We start from the raw sequence: 15,089 nt of genomic DNA, 5'->3' as shown, positions 1-15,089 counted from the left end.
TATCGTGGCATTATTGGCATCGGTTCATGTGGCTTTTCTTCTTTACTCTCGATTGGTTTAAAGACTTATTGCGCTACATGCTACATAAAGACATTATTGAAAGCAATGGTTTTGATTGTTTGTTGCTTATAAACGTGTCGGCTTCTTTGATGTTATCAAATTTGGTATTCTTTTCAAGACTGGAGATGTGGAAGTTGGATAAACTGAACTTCAGATCAAAATGAGTTTGGGTCAAAACATTAATTTTTAGTACGCCAAGCCAAAATATTTCATCATCTAAGATTATCCGTAAACTAATTAATTTCTTTTAAATTATAAATAACTAATATGTTATACGTGATTAGAATAACGACACTATTATCATAATAATGTAAGTTTCTTTAATATAAAGATTTAGAGTATTCTATCTATATACAAAGTGGTTAACGTTGGACTTATATAACCCGTTTTTTCAAAGTAGGCAATTTATACAGATCTACTCATATGACCAATGTTTTGAAAACCGGACCGGACACCAAACCGACCGTCTTACCCGTTCGATGTTTTTCTGTTAATAGGCCTTCAAAGGCTTTTGGTGGATCAAGAGATTAGTCAAGCCTACACATGCGTGCCTAGCCTAGCCTACAACTAGCTGACACCGCGAGTGCGTGAAATGGCGCGATTTAGAGGCACTTGACATCGGTCGTTGAGAACTTTTATTTTTGACGAGTTCGAGTGAAGTCGATTTAACCCATTTGGTCAAACGGTTGACTATCGTTGACTTCGTGAAATAGGCAACATAATATTCTAGAAGACTTAGAAAACGGCTTGCTTTGAGAGCAAATCGTCGCCCTAGGGTTTTTAGGGGGGCGACCCATGAAAGGCTCATTTATGCATTCTAGGGTTTCGATACCTATAAATACAGCTCTCTGGGTGCCATATTTGATACACGAATTTTGAAGTTCTCTCTATCTCTGTGATTTCTTCTAATTTCTTAGTATTCACTTTGAGTTTATCATTTTCCATTCAAGTTGGAAGCTCTGTAAATCTGCATTAAATCCTGGGGTTTTACGGTCAAGATCAGCTATCAACAGGTCGATTTTACATTATTGTTTTGTCTTTACTTTCGTCCGATAATAGTATAATCTGCTTCCACTCCTTTCTTACAATTAGATCTAATCATGAAGGATCAGTTAGATTTATGATTTCTGGACGAAACTTGGAAACTATATTAATAAAAATTAGATTTGTTATTCGCAACAAATCGACATATAAATCTCAATATTATTTGTTAGTTACCTTTTGTGTATATTGTATTTGATTCACAACTATATATATATATATATATATATATATATATATATATATATATATATATATATATATATATATATATATATATATATATATGGCTAGGTTATAATGTGGATCAACAATTATTTTGTGGACGTGTGCACAGTGCTATTTTATGAGAATTAGTAAGAAAATAAATAGTTTAGTAATGTGAATACGTTCAATCTTACAAAATTATCGTCATTTTCATGCATTCTCACTAATTCTTAATCATTTTTGTTGTCATACATCGTTTTTCACTCATTTTCATTCTGACAGAATACTGCTCAATAAACATTCTGACAGAATGAGAATAATAATAAAAAGTCTATAATAACTTTATAAATGATTTAATTAGTGAGAATGTGTCATTCTGACAGAATATTGCTCAATAAACATTTAGACAACATTCTGACAGAATGAGAATAATAATAAAAAATCTATAATAACTTTATAGACGATTTAATTAGTGAGAATGTGTATTAATGACAATAGTTATGTAAGATTGAACGTATTTATATTATCAAACAACATATTTTTTTTTTGTTATTCTCATAGAATAACATTGTTCATACGTCCGCACAATGAATGTCAATCTACATTTGAACCAAGCTCTCTCTCTCTCTCTCTCTCTCTCTATATATATATATATATATATATATATATATATATATATATATATATATATATATATATAACATAAAAATGAACTAATAGTGTAAACAATTAATATACAAATTTCAATATATTGTTGATTCTTATATGAAGGTATCATAAATAAATTTGTGTGATGTATCTCAACCAGATTCATGTAAAGATGGTTAAGTTGCTTAGCATTTGTTCATTTATTTCCATTATTCGAAGTTCCAAACTTGTCTTTCACAACAACTCTTACTCTCCCACATCGTTGGCATGAAACTGTCGCCAACTTAATACTCTATATAATGATTTGTCAACAATATATGCATTATCAAATCTATTGGGTTATTATTAAATGGGCTGGCCCAGAGTTAATAGTTATAAAACCCGTTTTTGGCCCGATTAGACCAGAATGATTTGACTGTGATTCACAGAAAACGGCCAGTTTGAAGCAGTTGGACCTAGTAGCGGTTTTTGGTAATTAGTAACATTGTCTACTGGTTCCTGATTAAATCGATCGAACCGGCTGGTAGTGTCTAGTTTTCAAAAGAGTTCATATGACCCATTAAAATAAAATAAAACAAGAGCACAATATCCAAGGTTTAATGAAATGATCAAATAAATATGAAATATTTAGTTGGCGTTTAATAAATTAAATTAAATTATTATTTTTTAAACTACTTAATGTGTCATATATATCCATTTTCTTTGATAGAAATATTCGATAAGAATCAAAGTAAGTAAGTTTAGGGTTTTATCGAGGGATTAAAGTGCAGAACTCCACAAATGAAATCGATCCAAAGAAAAATCGAAGATGACGAGTTCAAAATCAGAAAAAGTTAGTGTTCTAGTTGATTATCGAGGGTTTTCGTGTAACAATCGGAAGATGAATTTCAGGAAGCAGAACGATGATTGAGATTTGGATCAAATGGGTTTTAGTGTTCGTATCTAGGGTTTTTAGGAAGAATACCGGGTGTTTTTGTGTGCTGGACGAAAAAGAATGCAAAATTCCATTTCTGCCCATCTGTGTCTTAATCTAATCCCAAAGTTCCATTAATTTACAAAAATGTCACCGCCTATTTTATGGTTTAATCTAAATTAATATCAGCCTTTGATTATTCAAGATGAGTGGTCAAGATTTGGTCTCCCCGTCTCACAAAATCTAGTGGTCTCACATGAACCTAACCCTCTATATATATATATATATATATATATATATATATATATATATATATATATATATATTGATGAGTTTTATACAAACAATCCTATGTGTGCATGCAACTTTAGAGTTGGATCTATGTTTTCACTATTAGTTATACAACTTTATGAACACAAAAAAAAAAAAAAAACCTGACATGCTAGTACTATTTTCGAAATTCACATAGAAGAATAGAATACATACCTTTTGTTGTTATATAGTAATAACAACTAGTTCCTTGAATCTCCTTAGCTTTTGAAAGCAAGTAACACAAGTGTAGTACCTCTAATGGCTCACAAACACCAAGAGCAAGAGGATGACTTAGGAAAAGAGGAGAAGCACCCAAAAACGTCTAGAAACCCTAAGGAAACTCTTGGCCACGTTTTTGGTGCTCTAGGGTCCTTAAATAGCGAGGCTATTAGGGTTATCAAACAAGTAAACCCTAATTTGACTGCTTAGGCCCTAAGCAGCCCATGGACTCCCTTCTTAGATGCCCTGGACGATTTCTAATGGGTTTCCACATAAAATTCATCCACCCCTCTAATACAGAGTCCATTAGCCCAATATTCAACTATCACACAATTGACAAGTCTAGTCCCCTTTATTTAATTAATGTCTTTTAGCCACAAAATTAGCTATTATTAATTTTTGACTATTATTAATTAAACAATATGATTTCTCTTTTAATATAATATTCATATAATATATTAATAAATCATAATTAATCCTCTTTCTCCATAAATCATCATATCAAGTTGCTTTGGTAAAGGCAACCCAAAAGGACCATGCACAATCGGGTCAAGTTGCTTTGGTGAAGGCAACCCAAAAGTCCAAAATAGTTATGGACTTAGACACTAATCCAACATATATATTCTATATGTACACAATAGATAGTTAGAAAAGAATAACCTAACCTCTCTCTCTCTCTCTCTCTCTCTCTATATATATATATATATATATATATATATATATATATATATATATATATATATATATATATATATATATATATATATATATATATATATATATATATAGTTTAAAAAAATATTGATATATCCATTGGTGGATTTGAGTGGTTCATGGAAGTCCTGTGCTACTGATTTCAGGTTGTTAGGGTTAAAAAAAGAGTTTTTGTATTACGATACAACCATTACAAAAAATATGTACAACTATTATTTTATATGAAAAAAAAACAATATAGTGAAACAAATATTTGCTCAAAACTTATAAAAAATAAAATACTAACAATAATAATATTAGCCCAAAACTTAAAAAAAAAAACACACACGCACAAACACATATTGATTGTGAGTACATACTTGTCCATTAGACCGAATTACCGATCGGGAAAAATAAAAAGAAATTTTGAATCGCTAAATTGAACGACTAGCAAATGTGAAACTATTGTCAATCAATAATGTGAAATCACGTTAACCAAAAGCCATCGACATTCACAATTCTCCTTCTAAGAATTTCGATTTTGAGCTTGAGCATCCAAGAAAATAGTTTTTGAGAGGCACTCTTCAAACTCTATAATGAAACTAGTATTGATATTTTAGGTTTATAAAATTAGTTGTTTTTTTGGTTGAAATTACTAAAGTAGTTAGTAGTTGTTTTGTTTGAAACTTGTTGTTGACTTCTTGTTAGACTTGTTTACATTGATTGTTTTGCTAAGTTGTTGTGTTGTTGCATTGCTTACTTGTTGATATTGAATCGTTAGGGTAACATTTGGTCTTTTTTTAAGAGAGCAAACTCCAATAATTCAAGTGTTCAAGGATCCTCCAAACGATAATGCTAAAATCAATCATTCCTTTCGTATTCTAATGTAAATTCATCAAGTCCACAACCTACAACTACTCCAATTACAGGTGCCGATTTGAAGGATCTTTCAAAAGACCTTATGAATAGACCAAAGATTACCACTTACAATCCCAATCAAATATATGAAATTTGCTTCAACGATACCAATTTGAAGGATCTTTCAAAAGACCTTATGAATAGACCAAAGATTACAACTTACAATCCCAATCAAATAAATGAAATTTGCTTCAACGGCCTTGTCAACCATGGTATCATACATTGCTATTAAATAAAATAGGTAAAAAAAAAAAAGGCGTTTTGTTGTTAATTGGTTTGATAACTTTGATTGGCTAGAGTATAGCATAAAAGAGAACAAAGCATATTGTTTATTTTTCAATGTGTCTGGATACATGGTAGGACAAAAAAGAGGGATTTATGCATTTTTTATACGGTTTTGATAATTGGAATAAAAAATGCATTGAAGACTCATATGTGCGGTATTTATAGTTTTCACAACAAAACAAGAGAAAATAATGAATTTCTAATGAAAAGAAAAAATAATTTGTTAGCGTAACCTTCAATGAGAAAACCAAAGTTAAGGAGAGCAATTATAAACTTTGGTTAGGTGTTTCAATTTGGTGTTGTGATTTTTTTATTGAAAAATGGTTTATCATTTCATGGTCATAATGAGTCGAGTGAATTTCTTAATAGATGATATTTCTTTGAGTTATTATCTTTAATGTGAGATCATAATGAGTCAAGTGACTAGCCTGGGCTAAAAAGAAATTGTTGAATGTTTTTCAAAAGAGACATTTTTGAATATTTCCAAAGAAATTGGTAAGGATGTTTTTGCTTATTGCTTGATGAATTAAGTGATGTATCGAAATAGGAACAAATTACCATATTTTTGAGATATGTAGATAGCCTTGGAATTATGAAGGAAAGATTCATTGGAACTGTGTACGTGAAGGATACATTCTCTTTGACTCTTAAAGCGGCCATATATGAAGGTTTTACCAATAATAAGAGGAGTATTACTCAAGTAATTTTTTATTATTATGTATTTTAATTGAATATTATTCACTTTAATGTCTTATATCTTTTTTTTAACAAATAAGAGGACTAGGTTATGATGGGGAAACAATATGTGAGGTGCATCAAATGGTCTGAAAGCTTTGATATTACAAGATACTGATTCAATGTATAATATGCATTGCTTTGCACACCAAAATTTGGTTAGTTATTATGGGTGTTGCAAAGAAGCATGATGGTGTTGTCGAATTCTTTGAGCAACTTTCTTTGGTGGTTAATGTGGTAGGTGGTTTATGTAAAAGACAAAACATGTTACGGGAGAATCAAAGATAAATGATGCAAAAAGCAATCGATAGTGGTGAACTTGAAACTGGAAGAGGGTTAAATTAAGAAAGTTCTCTTATTCGAGTAAGAGAAACAAATATGGATTTCACGGTACAAAACAATCGCAATTTTCACTATAAGAAAAAGACCCTTTTACGATGCGCAAACCACAACACTCATTGATTTATGTTACGCAAAATAGAGTGACATTAAAAAGTGTCATCTCTTCAAAAAATTTAAGGATTTTGGTCAAACATTATTGCGTGCCCTTAAATTATTGTCATAAGAAAAAAAAATTAAAAACACGGAGGGCGATCTATGTTAAATGCACGTCCTCTACAAGTGTCACTTTATAATTTTAATGAAACGTGCGTTTAGTAGATACAGGGCAAAACGAAATCCCCAAAATTTTGAAAACCCGCTTTTCTACCTTCTTTCTATCTTTCATCTTCGCAATCAATTCTCCCCTCTCCTTCCTTCTCCCTTTTCTCCGATCCGCTTCACCCCTCTCCACTACGCCATGATGAATGAGATGTCTTCGTCAATGAGAGCTACCAACCGACAAAGACCTTCATTTTCTCCCTCCCTTCTCTCCATCGGTCGAAAATCTCTTCTCCTTAGAAGCCCAACATCCGATTGACAGGTTCGATTCTCCTCTTCTGATTACATAAAGTTATGTTGTGCTTACCATCGTTCATATACCTTTTCTCCATCCACAATCGGTAGCTTTTTCTATTTGGATTCGTTAACACTATAAGTCTCTTCTTCTTCCTCTCATACCGACGAATTAGGGCAAAATCTTCCATCTTCAGTATGTCAACTATGGAGGCCAACGATACAAAGAACTATGAGAAAACACAGTTCAAATCGGATTCTCTTAGGCATGAATGGGTAGAGATGACAAAGAAATACACTAACTTGTATTGTGAGTGATAATTCTTACAAGAGTGATTTTGATTCAGTTGGACATGAGATAATCAAGTCAATGATGATATTACTGCCTCCCCGGGCTCTTCCTATGCTTAAGACTTATTCAAGAAAGAAAAAGAAAGATCCTTATAAAATGTCTCAGAAGGAAAGAATGGGAACTAATCAATGTCCGAAAGATGAACCTCCATGTCAGCATTACAATCGGCACAATTAAAATTTTAACCTACATGTAGTGTCAGTTTATCAAGGGTTTTTTTTTCATGAGGGGCTTGTTTTACTTAATTGGCAGCCAAATCTTTAATTATTAATTGGAAAATATGGAAAATAATTCAAATGAAATAGTGTAACAATTTTTCTTTCTTCATTGTATTTTCCATCTAGACCTGTATGCTTCTATTGACCTTTATAATTTCATGCAGATTGTTTTTATAATTTGTGCTATTGAAGTGAACTAGTTGTTGCTAATGAAGACATAGTTGTCCTATAATCCTTTCCAAGCCTTTTGATGTTAATGATGTCCAATTAATGATCACCATTTTCTTGATTTTCTGTGAATCGACTATGTTCGCCTCTATATTTCTTATCTATTCTTTTGAAAAACTTAAATGAAGTCGTATTTTATTTTGTGGCTGGTACAGGTAATCCAAGCATGGTACTGTCATTTGCTGGAAATGATGTTGACCTGGAAGACAAGAGCACAGTTACAACATAAGTATTTACACTTTTATTTATTTTTTATTGCAAAAGTTACCCTTAGAATTATTAATATTTGGAAAAAGAAAAGTTTATTTCTATACTTATTTTTGTGTGTAAGCTCAACAAAACAACTAAAATGGAGTTCCATGACATCGTTAATCAAATCTTATTCAGTTACATTTATAAACATATTGACGTTATTATTTTGCGTTTTGTTTGCATAAGTGTATATTTGTAATCATGTATATTTACATATCACATTTTGAAATTATGATATGCAGGAGGCACGTGTATATGCCAAGGAGAATGATCTTTGTTTCATGGAGACATCAGCTAAAACTGTTGCTAATGTGAACGATGCACTTCATGAAATTCGTAAGCTTTTACTACTTGCACATTTTAATTTTAATTAAAAAATATTTGGCTTTTTTATGAGAAAAGATGGTTGAACACACATTTGAGCTTACATATATGATGTTGAAAAGTGAAAAAGATTATCATTTTGTTTGGAGTCTGTCTTGTCTATACATGGGGCAAGGATACTGTATTGATTACTTCTTTTTTACTTGAGGATCTCTAAACCCTTACATCTGAATATGCATATGATGGGTTAGAATTGTTGCATAAAAATGAAAAGATAAAAATAAATGGACTATATTAACCCTATCTTCTAAATAACAAAAAAATTCATCTTGGAGACATGTTCTTAACCTCGAAGTGTCGTAATGGAAATTGCTTTTCTATTCCTTTTTTATTTTGCATTTTTCTTCTCAAACAATGAAAAAAATGATTAAACTATGACTTTTCTTTTACTTTTTGATTTTGTATTTCATCAATAATGAAAAAATAGATTAAAGAGCTATAACCGACAATGCTACCAATTGTGATATATGTTACATGTCGTTTTGAGTGGTCGTTTTGTGTGAGCAATGGATAAAAAATTGAGTGTCTTCTAATATATATTGTGTGTGTAAAACTCAGTTTAATTTGTTGTGTTTTATGAGTTTTTATTTTAAAAGAATAAATAGACTATGACGCCATAGTTTTTCCGATGGCAAAGTTTAAGTTAGTTTGTGGTAGTGATTTGGCGATTTTGCCCCTATCTGAACTGCCAAGCCATTGGCAAAATGTTTTGCAACTCCTTTATGTGATAATGGTGAAATAAAAGATGTGCATGTCTTTTATGTGAATGATATCTTTTATTACCTCTTTAGGCTGCAGCAAGTTAGAGTATTCAATATACAATACTTTTTTTTTTTAATTTTTTTTTCAGGTTTTATATGAAAGGCTTTCATCAGAAAAATTCAATTCAACATCTATCGAAACAATGTGGAGAAGCTCCAACAAAGACACTTCCTCTCCAGATCTCTACTCAAGGTCATTTTTTTAGAATTTTTTATTTTCACTTAAATTTAAATCTTAATTAAACAAAATATTTTACAAATTTATGAGTGCTTTATATAACTTGCTTGATGGGAAGCTTCAACAAAGACACTTCCTCTCCAACTGTCATGGATGATGGAAAGGGAGGTGTACTTGTAAGAGGTTTAGAGGAGGAGATAGTGTCAACTTGTTATATTAGGTAACTAAACTTAATTGTGTGATTAAAAAAATATTTATATAACAACTTTATCATGTAGCTAAACTTGATTGTATGATTAACAAAAGCTATTTTGTTTCAACTAGTGTTCAAGTCATTACTTACCATTTATGCCCAGTCGACCGCAGCCCAGTACACCAGGTGGCAAACCAGTGAGATGGAGGATTTTTTTCTGACATGATATCTGAAACAAGAAGGTGCTCCTTAATAGCAATGTAGTATTAGGTTATATAGTTAAGGAAAACCTCTTAATAACAATGTACAATCAGATCCCTTAATATTAATATATTACAAATTTTTGACATGACGTTACTTGATTAAATTGATTGATTTGGTATATATTTGTTTCTATATTTTTGTATTATGCATAAATGAGTACCGTAAAGGTGTCATCTTCGTTTATGACAGGGGCTTTAATGATACACAATACGTGTCGTAAACGCGCGTCGTAAGGTTACGACATCCAAATGTGTGTCATCTTCCTTTATGATAGAGTCTTCCTTGATACACATTATGTGTGCGCGCCATAAATGCGCGTTGTAAATAGACGACGCGCAAAAGTTTGTCGTCTCTTGTTATGACATTGTCTTCCTTAACACGCATTTGCGCGTCGTCTGAGCGTTTTACGACACATATTGCGCGTCGTAAAAGGCTGTTTTTATAGTAGTGTTTGATGAACTTATTTGCGAAGATTCTTCATGGTCTTGCTTATGTTTAAGAGGACAAATCCACTTTAAGTAACCAAAATCAATCATTTGGTATCTTAAGATATTTCAATCCACTTGGTTTTGTGTTTTTATGACATTTGATATATGAAATTTTACACGTCAAAGACATATTTTCAAAGAATTTAAAAAAAGGGTTCAAAACATTTTAGAAACATCATATTTTGTTAGAGGGAAAATGGATGTATTGAAGTCTTTAAGAGACACGGGGTTTGATAGAAATTTATCGAAGGTATTCTCTTTTTGTCATAAACATAATATTAAGATAATGGATATGACCAAAAATTATGTCCCTCCAAGAGGTTGTAGGACTAAAGTTACTAATCAGTTTCATTTTGAAGCAAAAAAATTCAACACAATTGTGGATATGCAAATTATAGAATTCAAGGATCGATTTAGTGAAATTAGCACCCAATTACTAGAATACATGGGGGCTTTGAGTCCTTGTGATTCATATGCTAAAACTGAAAAACAAAATGTTGTTGAAGTTGAGTGAGTTGTATAAAATGGATTTTGATGATTCGGAGAGGATGCAACTTAATGGTGAACTTGAGATATATTATCACTCTTTCCGTAAAGATGATCCGTTCACTAGTAAGAAGGGAATTTATTATCATTCTCGTTTGATGGTGGAAACGAGAAAAGATTGTTCTTATCCTATGGTTTATAGGTTGTTAAATTTGTTTTTGGTTTTACCCATCGCAAACGCAACAATCAAAAGATGTTTTTCCACGAGGAATCTTTTGAATATAGATGTAACAATTAGATGTCGGTATGGTCTTATTTTCCCTTTATATTTAAGATTTTGCAATAATGGCCCTTCGAGTAGTACGCGGGGTGTAACACATGGTACTCTTAGCGTACCAGCTGAGAAGCTAATACATGAGGGGTAACATATGGTACACTTAGCGTACTAAGGAAATGTTGGTCACAGATATTAGGCATCGTACGCTGGGTGTACGAGAGATACGCTTAGGGTACTCGGAGTTTATGAAACCCTAAATTTATGGTGTTGTACCATATATAAAAACCTTAAGTCCCTAGTGTTGGACTCTATACCAGCCTCCATATCTTCTAAACCCTAAAATCGACCTTACGCCTCCATTATCGGGTCTTTGAGCCTTTGAGAAGGAATTAATGCTTATTTTGCTCATCTTGAAGGATTTGATGAATGGTGAAGGTTCTTTGCATGGTGGGAAGTTAAGAGATCCAAAATCATCACTCATTTGACAAGCTTCTAGAGGTATCAAGTTCAAACCTTGTCTTCTCCATGCTTAGATATATATATGTCTTAGTTTTAATGCTTTTGGTCCCTTTTTGGGTTGGTTTGATGAGTTTGGACGTTTGAAGGGATTATCCTTTTATATCTGAGCTTATTAGGAGTTTCTTATACGTAAAGGTGCAAACTTTATGGGGGGTTTTTGAGCTCATGCATGCAATAAGTCGTCTATTAAGTCCTTTTGAGCTTTAAGGACATCATTTAGCCATGCATGAATGTAAAGTTAGCAACTTTACGTGATAATCCAGCTTAAGGAAGTTAGATCTACATTTTGGAGCAATGTCTTAATGGATTAAGGGTTAAAAATGGAAGATGGCTGAATGGGTTTGTACTTTGGGCGTACAAGCCAGTACGCGTCGCGTACAAGCCCTAAAGCGTGTATGCTTAACGTACAACTGAATAAGCCCCCGTAGTCAGTGGGCTTCATACATTTTGGGCTTCAGTTTGGGCCATTATTTTTCGGTTAGATGCTTAGGGATTTGTTAGGCCATCTGAATGCATGTGTCTTGGACTAAGAATATTTTTGGGCCTTCGGGTAACGCCCATGTAAGGGTTTGGACCCAATTTGGAAAATTGGGCCATGAATGGGCCTTGGATGATAGTTTTGGTAAATGGGCCTTTGGGTTGTAGGTTTGGGCCTTAGTTTTGGACCAAACTAGGTAAGGGGTAAAATGTTCTTTTTTCCTTATTTGTGGACTATTGGTAATGGATTTGAAATCCAAACATTTATGGGATGTTATTTGGTATTGATAGCTTGGGGATTTGTCGAACCAGCATCCCGAGATCTTTCAGTGTGATTCAACAGTTCTAGATGAGTCTCTCACTATACCAATGGGTCGAAGGCACCAGTGTTGGCCCATTACTTGACATGTGGAAATGATAATTGTTTATGTGCTTACTTGTCTGAAGACCTCGATGGTAGCTCGTGGCGCTTGTATAAAAGACCATGGGGATAGCCCATGGCATGGAAGACCATGGGGGTAGCCCATGACACTTAGATATCAGACCATAGGGGTAGCCCATGACATTCCAAGGGAAAGACCATGGGGGTAGCCCATGGTATTCTTATGTATGTTGCATGTTATTTTGCGATTGTATGTTTTGTGGTATTTTGGGAACTCACTAAGCTTTTGCTTACAGTTTGAATTGTGATTTTAGGTACTTTCGGTATGAAAGGAAAGGGTCCAGCTTGATGGCGCAACATTTACTCTCCATTATTTTTCGCACTTACTAATATTGTTACTCTGATAATTGAACATGATTAATGTTTAATAGATTTTGGGCACAATTGATGGATGTAATTTCCTTTTTGAAAATGAAATTTTTTATTGGGATTTTGGTTTGTTAAAAGTTGGTATCAGAGCCTTGGTTTGAGGGATTCGGGGCACACCCTCCGTTGTGTCAGAACTCAAATTGAAGAAATGATAATCTTTTCAAAAGATAAAGAATAAAAATTTCCTGAAAAGGTTTTTCTTAAGTAAAAGAGAGAGTGCAATGCGTACGATTGGCCGAGCTCAAGTAAGTGTTTCCCAAAAAAATTAACCATGCGTATGTATTGCACTAGTATGTTTATATGTGAAATACATGCTAGAGTATGGCCAAGGATACCTTCAGGGATTTTGTGATAAATAACCTGATTTGTGTGATGCCTTATATCCTAGGAAAATTCGATGCCATATATTTCTTAGAATCAATGCTGACTCTGTTATCTGCTAAGTATATGCTTTTAAAGTTATATATGCTTAGGATTGCATAGCCATAGAATGATGGATTCTGTCCTATTTCATGTTCCTTGTTTGGTTGTTGACTTAGAGTAGAAACTTTATTTGGCAGTCTACGTGATTCTATTTTTGTATAACTTGCATGCATAAGGTAACCTGCGGTATTGGTTGAAGTTTCTGGTTCTATGAGGATTAAGAAATCTTAGAGGAGTCTAGGGTATGTGTGTGTTGTGTTGTATAAGTTATGTTCTGAGTGTATTTGGGTAAATTGGAATTATTGTGTGTGACCTTGGGGAAGATATGTGTAGGTGTAGAAGGTAGTATTGGGCCCATACTTTTGAAAGCACATGATATGTACTTGAGACAAGAGCAGACCTGGAAACTCTAAGGAGTCCGGTGAGGAGGAATCCCTTCGAATTCTTTATCAATTATTTTTGTGTTGTATATTCAGTTAAGTATGGTGATGGCTACTTGAGAAGGTTCAGGTTCGAGATCGGGTTCAGGTTCGAGATCGGGTTCAGGTTCCGGTGCAGAACCTATTGATGAGAGGCTGTGCAAGCTCATCGCAACCAAGGTTACTCGTGGCATCCTTAAAGCTACCTGGTGATTTTCGGTACCATCAAGGAAGGGATTATGGAGATCATGGAGGATCGACTCAGATCATTTTGAGCCGAGATTAGTGCGGGTCAGATTGGGACTCGAACTCCCTCGTTCTGGGAGTTCCAGGCAATTGGAGTGCCTGAGTTCTTTGGGGATAAGGACCCCATTGCTAGTTGTCCCTAGATCGCTGACATGGAGAATGCTTAGCACACAAGCACTTTCCTAAAGGCGGCAAAGGTGGGATTCTTGTCCTGTATGCTGAGGGACCGAGTACGGGACTAGTGGGAGGTGGTTACCCATGAGGTAGGGTCGGCAGGTGTGGTAGTGATGACATGGGAGGATTTTGTGTAGAGGTTTGATCAGGAGTTTGCACAGGCCATTAAGGTGTAGTAGGTGGTGAGGGAGTTCCAGGAACTTCACTAGACTAAGGAGACTATGGCAAAGATCACCACCAAATTTAAGGAGAGGGCATTGCTAGTTCCGCAATATGCAATAGATAAGGATATAAGGAAGATGAGATATCATGCCATGCTGAGGGATGATATCATGGAGTTTGTGATTTTCTCAGGGTGAAAGACCCCCAATGATATGATAGAGAAGGCCCGTGAGCGGGAAATCGAGTTGGAGCTATGGACGAAGCGGAATCCAGAGCAGGTTCAGACAGCAGTTGGGCAGGCCAGGAAGCCCAAGACCTCTGATGTTCCTAGAAAAGGCCAGCAGGGATGTGGCCATTATGCCAAGTATGGAAAGCCGCACAGTGGGGCCTATCTGGTAGCAGGCTCGGTATGTTACAGCTATGGCCAGTCGGGTTACGTGAGCAGGGAGTGTTCGAAGAAGGGTTGATTTGATTTCACTGCAACCAAACCGAACATAAAAGGCCGATTGTTCGAGGTTGTCTGGTGGAGCAGTGGTTGCACTTGCTTCATCCACCTTGAGGATTATTGATGGCCACTAGGGCAAGGCAAAGGCTCCTATGGTGAAGAGCATATCGTTTAAGTTGACCACTAATAAGGCCCAAGCAGCACCGAATGTTGTTATTGGTATGTGTCTTATCTCTATCTTTTGTTATTTTCTTGTTTTTCTTATGTTTGTTATGATCTTGTATAGGGACCTTTTTGGTTAATGGGTTGTCGAATCATGTCTTATTTGATTTGGGGGCTACCCGATCCTTTGTATCACTTGCCCTTAGCAAGAGATTTGCTGGAGTTCTAGGGGAGCTGGATTATCC

General features: G+C 34.3%; 1 long non-coding RNA gene across 1 annotated transcript; it reads left to right on the top strand.

The window, feature by feature from the left end:
* Positions 1-946: 946 nt before the first annotated feature.
* On the top strand, positions 947-9,806 carry LOC145100372 (uncharacterized). Its single transcript, XR_013705001.1, has 5 exons — positions 947-1,073; positions 7,879-7,952; positions 8,218-8,311; positions 9,210-9,518; positions 9,623-9,806. It is a non-coding gene; the product is annotated as an uncharacterized LOC145100372 (long non-coding RNA).
* Positions 9,807-15,089: the final 5,283 nt, after the last annotated feature.

Source organism: Lactuca serriola, chromosome 4 (assembly GCF_051521515.1).
Source record: "Lactuca serriola cultivar US96UC23 chromosome 4, Lser_US96UC23_V15, whole genome shotgun sequence".
NCBI classification, from domain to species: domain Eukaryota; kingdom Viridiplantae; phylum Streptophyta; class Magnoliopsida; order Asterales; family Asteraceae; genus Lactuca; species Lactuca serriola.
This window is presented reverse-complemented; position numbering and strand designations above follow the sequence as displayed.